The 8,779-nt window shown below is 49.5% G+C and overlaps 1 long non-coding RNA gene across 3 annotated transcripts; it reads left to right on the top strand.

Moving 5' to 3' along the window:
* The first annotated feature begins 1,208 nt into the window (after positions 1 to 1,208).
* Positions 1,209 to 4,694, top strand: LOC125755202 (uncharacterized). Of its 3 annotated transcripts, XR_007411065.1 has the most exons (6): positions 1,209 to 1,586; positions 1,790 to 1,886; positions 2,352 to 2,464; positions 2,971 to 3,073; positions 3,723 to 3,787; positions 4,401 to 4,694. It is a non-coding gene; the product is annotated as an uncharacterized LOC125755202 (long non-coding RNA). The 3 variants fall into 3 exon arrangements; XR_007411067.1 differs by lacking the exon at positions 1,790 to 1,886 and having other exon boundaries at positions 1,210 to 1,586; positions 4,401 to 4,663; XR_007411066.1 differs by lacking the exons at positions 1,790 to 1,886; positions 2,352 to 2,464 and having other exon boundaries at positions 1,218 to 1,586.
* Positions 4,695 to 8,779: the final 4,085 nt, after the last annotated feature.

The following is an 8,779-nucleotide window of genomic DNA, read 5'->3' as shown; positions in this document are numbered from 1 at the left end:
TGGGATCGAGTCCCACATCACACTTCCTGCGTGGAGCCTGCTTCTCCCTCTGCCTGGGTCTCTGCCTCTCTCGCTCTCTCTCTCTCTCTCTCTCTCTCATGAATAAATAAATAAATAATCTTAAAGGAAAAAAAAAGAAAGAAATGTCTGTTGTGTAAGCCTCTGGTCTGTGGTATCTTGCTACATTGGCCAGAGCAGGCTGACATGTCCTCCCATCGCCCCGATTACAATGTCATCTCCATGAAGACGAGTGTTTGCTTCTCTTGTTCTTTTCTGCATAACTAACTCCTCCAAGGGCACTCAGTAAATATTTGCTGAGTACCTATGAGAATTTGTGGCCCCCACAGGGACCGTAGAGAAGGATCGTGGGGCTTCTCAGTATGTCTGGGCACCATGGGGACAATGAGTCCACACGTGGTTGATGACCACTGAGTCACTGCTTTCCCCAATTCCTTCCAGAATGATCTGTGAGGGCCTACCTGTGACCCTGCCTCTGCCGTGAGGGGTCCATCTTTCTGCTTCCACCCTATGTGAAGATCCTCTACCAGATGTACCCCTTGCCTTTTCAGCGCTTCAGAGGTGAAACTGGTGAGAGCTGCCAGGTACGGAACAGGTGGGTCCCCATCCCTGTGTCGGATGCCAGCAGGCTCTCTGCGGGCTCCAGTGCGTTCGGCTGAGGCCCTTGGAGACATCCGCCTGCCCTCTCTGAGCTGGGAACCCACCACATCGTGTGAAGTGGAGACAGCAAAGACAGTGTGGGTCACACTCTGCCCGACTCTGGATGGCATGCCACCGTTTATTTTCTGTGGCTGGTGCCAAAATGCGAGACACTTGCCATATGCCCACTTATTTCCAAAGACTGCGGGATTCTAGATGCATCGGCGGCGGCGGCGGCGGCATTCACACACTCGGGGAGGTGTGATCATTGCCTACACACGGAGCGCGCCGGTGTGTGTGTGCCAGGAGGCTCCCAGCTCCCTCCCGGACACATCGAACACGCACATATGGTGTTGGAGGTGTCATAATTCCAGACACATAGCATATGTCCTTGGAGCAGACAAGGCACTAAATTAATTCTAAACACCGGTTGTAAGTTTCTTACCGAAATGCTCCCTTCACTGTATAAATAGCTTTTGTGCTCCACGTTTCCTACAGCGGGCTCTGTGGAAGCCCAGACATGCGATTCTGGCTTTACTTTTATAGCGCTGAGCAGTCTTCAAAATAGCCGCATCTCCATAAAGGGAAACTGGGAAGAAATGATGAAATGCTAAGCAAAGGGACGTGGAGTACTCTCCTCTGGTCTCAGGAGGAGGACTTAGGGCCTCTGAAGGACGCTGGCCCGAATCTCCCAAGGAGGGACAGTGTCCTGATTCTTACCTTCTCTTTTTCAGGATAGGCTGTGTCCCCACTGACACCTGGAGTCTGGGCTTCTTGGCCCCATCCTACCTCTGTCCCTCTGCTGAGTTGAGGGTTTGCTCCATGTTTATAATGATCTCTATGTGACATCAGAAACACCAGATTTGGGACCAGAACAAACTAGAATCCTGGCCAGAGGAGGCTGAAACGACATGGAAACTACTTTCTGGGTGAGTATATCTGGGGAGCTGAAGGCAACAGAGGAGAAGAGCCGCTGGGGCTCACCCTGAGTCTTGAGCCTTTGACCTCTGCAGCCCTCTCCTCCCTTGCCCTACACTCCCATCCTCTCCTTCCCCTCCCATCCTCTCTCCTCTTCTCCTCTTTCCCCACTTCCTGTTCCAGTCTCTAGTTCTCCTACCCTTCTTCACGACAGGATCAACCAGAACCACGGCCAGCCCATGTGATTATTTTGTGGATGTTGGAAAAGTATGCTCTTCTGAGTGTACACAACTCTGCAGGCACTCCCCTTAGTAAGTGGACAATGACCTTTGCAAAGGAAAAGTCTCTCCTTTCTCTGAGCAGATGCAGCTTTGTGATGAGAAATAGAGTTCAGTGAATGGAGGACAGGATGGGTTTCAGCTCCCACTTGCCCTCTTGGCTGGGTGCCTTTGTACAGTGCACGATCTGTACAACAGTTCCAGGCAGCCCAGGGAACATGTTCTTACCCTCTTTGTCTGGAATAGGTACCTCCTACTTGCCGCTGGTCTTTTGTGGCAGATTATATTCTCAAAAGAAAAAAAAAAGGGCAGCAACAGTATCTCTCATTTCACACGATCTTCTTACAATGACAATCCTTTCATCTACAGTGAGGTCTTATCCCCTTGAATCTAGGTAGTTATCGCTATGGCAGAAATGATGCTATGTGACTGTGACTTCCAAGGCTAGGTTATAAAAGGTGATAAAGTTTCCACTTGGTTCTCTTGGGATGCTTCCAGGCCATGATGGAAGCCAAGCGGCCCATGCTGAGAGAACACAGACCCCGGGTCTGCATTCCAGCTGACAGCACAGCTGAGGTCCCAGCCAACAGACAATACCAGCTATCAGACCTGTGAGTGAAGGTGCCTTCAGGTGATTCCAGTCCCAGCATGCCCAGACTTCAAGTCTCCCAAGGGGGCGGGGGCAGGCTTGGTGAAGCAGGGGCAGGCCGGTCCTGTTGTGCTTTGTCCAAATTCTTGGCTCGGAGTGTATGAACATGAACTGGTTCTTTTCCACCACTAAATTTGGGTGTTTTTATTACACAGCAACAGTAACTGGGATAGCCTTCAAAATTCAGCTCTCTGTTCCCTCCTATAAGAAGCCCTCCAGGATGTCTGGATTGGGTCAAATCATCTATCTTCTGTGCCCTTGCCCCTTGCTCTAGGCTAATTGATCTCAGCCCTTACATTGTGCATCAGTTCACTTAATCCCCGTCTCAACCCTCTGAGCCAGGTATTCCCATCCCCATTCTACAAGTAAGGATACCAGGGGACACCCCTCAGGTCTATAGCTGATGTGGCTGTGAAAAATGTGGAAGTGCATAAAGTAAAATACATGAATTATTTCTCTGGGTGCCAGGTTCCTGGGCCTTCTGACTTGTACCAGTGGAACTCTTCACCCAGAACCCTGACAGGTGAATGAAGCCCATGGCATCTCCTGAGTTCAGCACCCCTCCCACAAGGTAAGCCATCATCCCTCAGAGCTGTCAGGGACCAACAAAAACAAACAAAAGAGCAGGAAGGTAGGTTTCCAGCCAAACAGCAGCAGCAGATCAGTCACAGGGTTCAGACACATGGCTGCAGTGGCTAGAATTTCAGACCTCCTGGGGCAGCAGGCTCCAAGTAGAGGCCAGAACTCTGGGAGTGACACCAGGTAGGAAGCCACCTGGAGGTACGTGTGACTGGTGTTTTCGCTGGTGGAAGCCTGGGGACTGCCTGGCTGCGGAAGCCTCCCGGGTCCTGTGAGCCCCGTTCTCTGTTTGCAGCCTCCGCTGGGTCCCAGGCTGAGAAATTGGGGGCACCGACCTTGCTTGGTGGCCTGGGAGCCTGGGCTGCTCGAGTCTGTGAAGTAGGGCCGGCCTCCGAGGAGTCCGGTCGGGCAAAACCACCCCTCCTACAATGAAACCTTTTTTTCCCACAACACATCCCTTCTATATCTTGACTTTGAACATCAGAGTGGCTTGCGTTTTTAAGAAATCACACAATACAGTAATACACTGTAAAAAAAATGTTCAAACAGAATACAAAGTTAACCTGCTCTTTCTATTCCCACCATCCCAATTTCTCTCTACAGAGGAACCACTGTTAATACTTTACCCTGTTCCTTTATAGGCTCTTGTCCACGGATTTGCATGTGGATCCACACAGCGGGTGATATACCTTCCGATAGATTTTATGTAAGTACAATTATACTGTCTGCGTTATTCTGTGACTTGTTTTGCACTGAACTTTTTACTGATTATCTTGGGTTGTTTTTTTTTTTTTCCCCCGTGTCTGCACACTTAGCTAGAAAGCTCCTCACAGCTGCCTGGTTTCCACAATGCCACTGTGTCACGGTTTATTTATCCAAGTCCTTCTTGGAAGCAATTTGGACTACTTCCCATTTTTGCTATTACTATTGCTCCAAGTCAACATCTTTCCAGTGACTTACTTCTTGGTATATTTGTGCAAGTGCTTCTACAGAACAGGTTGAACTGGCATTGTTAAGTTAAAGGGTGTGCGCCTGTAAATTTTTAGTGATACCGTCAAACTGCGCGCCCCCCCCCCCCTCCACGTGCTGTGCTAATGCTTCCTCCCGTGGCGACCGGGAACTCCTGTGCACCACCCCGCGCCAACATTACCTGCTATCAATCCTTTCACTCTTCGCCAATCTAATAGGCACAAATTATATCACTGTTACTGCAATTTGCATTTCCCTATTTAACTACTTAGGCTGAGCATATTTTCATATGTTTATTGGCCAATCATACCTCATCTATAAAAGTACCTATTCATATCTGTATTATTTAGGATGCTTTGGGGAACAAGGAACAGAAAAATGTGACTCAACTGGCTTTGCCAATAAGGAATTTATCTTCTTATATTGAAAGAACCACAGATAGGGGTGCCTGGGCGGCTCAGATGGTGAAGCCTCTGGCTTCAGCTCAGGTCATGATCTCCGGGTCCTGGGATGGAGCCAGAGTCGGGCTCCCTTCTCAGCGGGGAGCCTGCTTTTCCCTCTCCCTCAGCCCCTCCCTCCCTCCAACTCGTGTTATCTCTCTTGCTCTGTACTCTCTCTCAAATAAATAAATAAATAAATAAATAAATAAATAAATAAATATTTTTTTTAAAAAGAGAAAGAACTGTAGATGAGGACAAGTGAGATGGTGCAGCTGGTGTGGAAAATAGTCTGTTTGCTCCTTAAAAAGATAAACATGATGGCCAGATGACTCAGTGATGCCACTTACGGGTTTTTACCAAAAAAAAATGGAAAGAAAGGACTCAAAAGGGTATTTGTATACCCATGTCCACAGCAGCACTATTCCTAATAGCCAAAAGTTGGAAGCAACTCAAGTTCCATTAAAGGATGAACAGATGAACACAAGGTGATCCATCCATACAATGGAATATCACTCTGCCCAAAAAAGGAAGTTCTGACACTTGCTACCACATGGACAAACCTTGAAAACATTGTCAAACAAGACAATAAAAAAAGACAAATATTGCATGATCCCATTTTTGTGAGGTCCTTAGGGAAGTCAGATTCTGAGAGACAGGGAGTAGATGGTGGTTCCAGGTGCTGGGGAGAGGGAGGTCCGTATGTGATGGGGACAGAGTCTCAGTGGGGGGGATGGAACATTCTGGAGATGGACAGTGGAGGTATTTACCTGCTATTGATTAGTGTGAAGGTATTTAACTGAACTGTGATAGGCCTTGAGGATTCCAGAGTCTAGGTCACTGGACAGGTGGAGGCAGCCTGAGCAGCCCTGGATCTACCTGGAGGGAGAAGTGGCTACCACAGCAGGCAACCAGCACAGCTCGTGACAATGTTGGCTGCCCATTTTTTCAATGGGTCATTTGTCTTTTCTTTTTGATTTGTAGGAGCTCTTTATATATTAAGGAAAGCAATCTCTCTTTTTTTTTTTTTCTATGATAGCTGTTAACGTTTTTCCTAGTCCATTGCTTTCCTTTGAGTGGCTTATATTTATGTAAGGACAGAATTCCGCTGGAAGTATGCTTTTTCTCCCTCTTTCTTCTTGACTTCATTAATAACACAGATGCTTTTCTCTTGCTGAAAAACAAAACTGGAGGCAGCTGAAGGGGAGTGAAGTCATCCTTATTGGTTTGCAGGCTTTAAAGGCAAAGGATGTCCCCAAAAAGAAGCTGCTGCCGGGCTATCACCTAGGAGGCTGCAGGTGCTCCTGTGTCACCTGCTGACAGGAGAGAATAGTGAAGTGACTGAGCCATTGCAGGCATATGAGGAGGGGTTGCACAGGAAAAGAAACCGCCCTGTCTGACACCTATGTGTATCTGAGATTGTGTCTCTACCTGGGACCCACTTAGCAGGTTCTGCTGAGGGGGCTCATCAGGGAACAGAGTTTGTGCCCAGGGTGGTGGTCAGAAGCGTGCAGAAACATCTCGAACCAGAGGTGTTTCCAGGAGCCATGTGGGCCTGGGGCTGACATTCAGGGTACAGAAAATGCCTTTTCAATGCCCACAATGCCTGACCATCCCTTATTGGGACTCCCAGCCTCCATATGCCCCTGGAAGGTGGAGAAATGTATCAGACAGGTGCCTGGAGAATGATGGGGGTGCTTCTCTCACCCAATTTGTTTAGAACTCTGAGTCAAGAGGGGCCGTATGTGATAGGAATTCCCTCTGCAGCCCAGAACCCTCTCATCTGATACCTGTGGACATGGAGGCTAGAGTGAATACCAAGAGCTTACGTGGGTGTTGTGATTTCCACGCTCCAGGTCCTGTTCTCCCCGCTTTGCAGGTGTAATGCATCCAAACCATAAGAGGTTGGAACAACCGTAACCCCTATTGTACAGATGGGGAACTGAGGCACAGAAGGCTAAGTAGCCTCCAGGCAATGCTGCTGCTTTCGCCCCAAGCCCCAGCACTCTGCCTGTTTGTGGAAAGCAGAGCTCTTTTGGCAAAACCCAAGTGGAGTCTTAGTGTCCCGGCCCCTCCTTGCTGGCAGCTTATCTTCCTCACATCAGGCCAGAGCGTCAGTTTCTATAAAAACGAGAGGCTCCTTCCAGGGTGAGTATGAGAAGTAAATGAAATTAGGTGCTTAAAGCCCCCTGGCAGGTCGGAACCACATGCCTATTCCCTCTCCTGCCTGCGGGAAAGTCCTCTGTCCTCATAGTTTCCTTCCAGAGCCTGTACATGTGGTCTGTGTCTTTGGTTTCCTTCTCCCTTTCCAGTCCACCACACCCTCTGGTTGATATCACTGCTGTTCACACAGCCAGCAGGGGTGGGGGGACAGGGAAGGGGCGATTGCATTGTTAATTTTGTGATCTTCTAGGAGATAGAGGTAATGTTTGGGGAGAAAGAAGCTGGAATTGGCAGCTCACTCAGGTCTGTGTTTCTTTGGAAGCACGTATTCCTGATGCTTCTCTCTTCCACTGACCCCTCCCTGATTGTGAATAATCAAGAGCCTGATCGTGGTCAAATTGCCTAATGCAGTCACTAAACACAAACATCTGGCCCCGTTAAAAGCAAAAGCAGTCCCCGGAGGCACACCCAAAGAGGATATTAACAAGAGTGGGTGGCAACAGACACAGATTTCCTCTGTGGCTACATCCCAGCTTAAACCCGTCGTCCCCAAATGGCCCATGAGGTGAGAGCAGCGGAGCTTCTGGGGCCTCGGGCCGTTAATCTCACTCAGGGTCCTAATGCTGGAGCACATTTATGGCCCAATCAGTCCTTGTGCCTTGTCTCCTTGGCGTCTCTGCTTTGTTAACACTCAGCGTCCATATTTTCTGGTGACAAACTAGGTCATATCTATGGCAAAGGGTACTCTGAAATACTGTGTCGTGCTTATGAGATGAAACATACACTGACCTTAGAATGGTGATTCCTTCTTAATTCAGATGGAAAGGTCAAGACCAGAGGAGGGGTTAGTGAAAGTCCCCACCCCCAGGTTTCCCAGACACACCCCCTGAGCCTAGCAGTGCCTCGAGGCCAGCTGTGGCCAACGGTCAGAGCTGAGCCGGCATGGCACGTGCCATTTGGGGCCGGAGCATTTAAGAGACGGTGCAAGATGCTTTCATCCTCTCTTCTGTCCCATGGAGTTGGGGCAGGGGCCACATGACGGTGGTAAAGCCACACAGGAAAGCAGCCTGTGACTGAACACTGAGTGGAAGACTGGTTTAAAATGCAGTGTGCTCAAAGAAAATTTGAGGCACAGGAGGGCCAGGAGACCAGGAGTTGACCACCATTGGTCATATGCACAGTTCTAAGAGGAAGGGGCATGGGATGCCACATGGGGCCACACAGGGAAGCACTAGGGCCAGTGAGGAGGCAGAGGGGGCAACACTGTGGAGGAGCATCTTCTTGTGGTTTCTGAGGGAAGGAGGGGTGAGGCGAGGTGAACAAGCTGGGGACTGGCTAGTCTGAGTAATTCCAGTGGGCTCTGGGGCTTGAGGCTGTCCTGGTTGTCTGGTCCCTGGGGGCCTAGGGCAGGGGATAGTGGCCTAGAGGGTGAGATCCCCATGCAGGAGGGGGTTTGGGTATAGGCTCTGGGTTGGCTGGTGTGCATTTGAGAAGTGTGCCCCTGGGTGAGTGGTTTAGGATCCTCAGGAACTCGCTAGACTTGGGAGGGGTGGTCCCTCCAGGGTCAGCGAGGCCCCAGGTGTGAGAGCATCACAGCACAGAAAATAAAGGACATGGTTGATACAAAGACAACCACTCAGGAGGTGACGGAACTCGCTCTGGGCTTTGTGGAAGGAAAATTAACCTTTGTTATGTGAAGCCATAGAGATTTGGATTGATTTACTAAGGCAGTACACTGCTGTGGAAACACAAGGAAAAGCATAGGCATGTGGATGTCGAGCTGAGTCGAGCACCAATATGGCATCTGTGAAGTCCATCTATCCATCCATCCATCCACCCATCCATCCATCAATCCATCCGTGTATCAACCAATTATCTTTGCACACCAGTGGTGGGTTGGGCCCAGGGCACTCATGGTGCCTTACAAGCAAGTGAGACTCATCAAAGTTAAGAGTGATAGCAGGTGAGTCTACCATGCTGAGGCCAACGGTCAGAGCTGAGCCGGCCACTTTACAGTGGCTAAAGTGAGGAGGGAATGGGGCACCCGGGTGGCTCAGTGGTTGAACGTCAGCCTCTGGCTCAGGTCACGATCCCAGGATCCTGGGATCGAGTTCCATATCAGGCTCCCT

This window comes from Canis lupus, chromosome 6, assembly GCF_003254725.2.
Source record: "Canis lupus dingo isolate Sandy chromosome 6, ASM325472v2, whole genome shotgun sequence".
NCBI classification, from domain to species: domain Eukaryota; kingdom Metazoa; phylum Chordata; class Mammalia; order Carnivora; family Canidae; genus Canis; species Canis lupus.
This window is presented reverse-complemented; position numbering and strand designations above follow the sequence as displayed.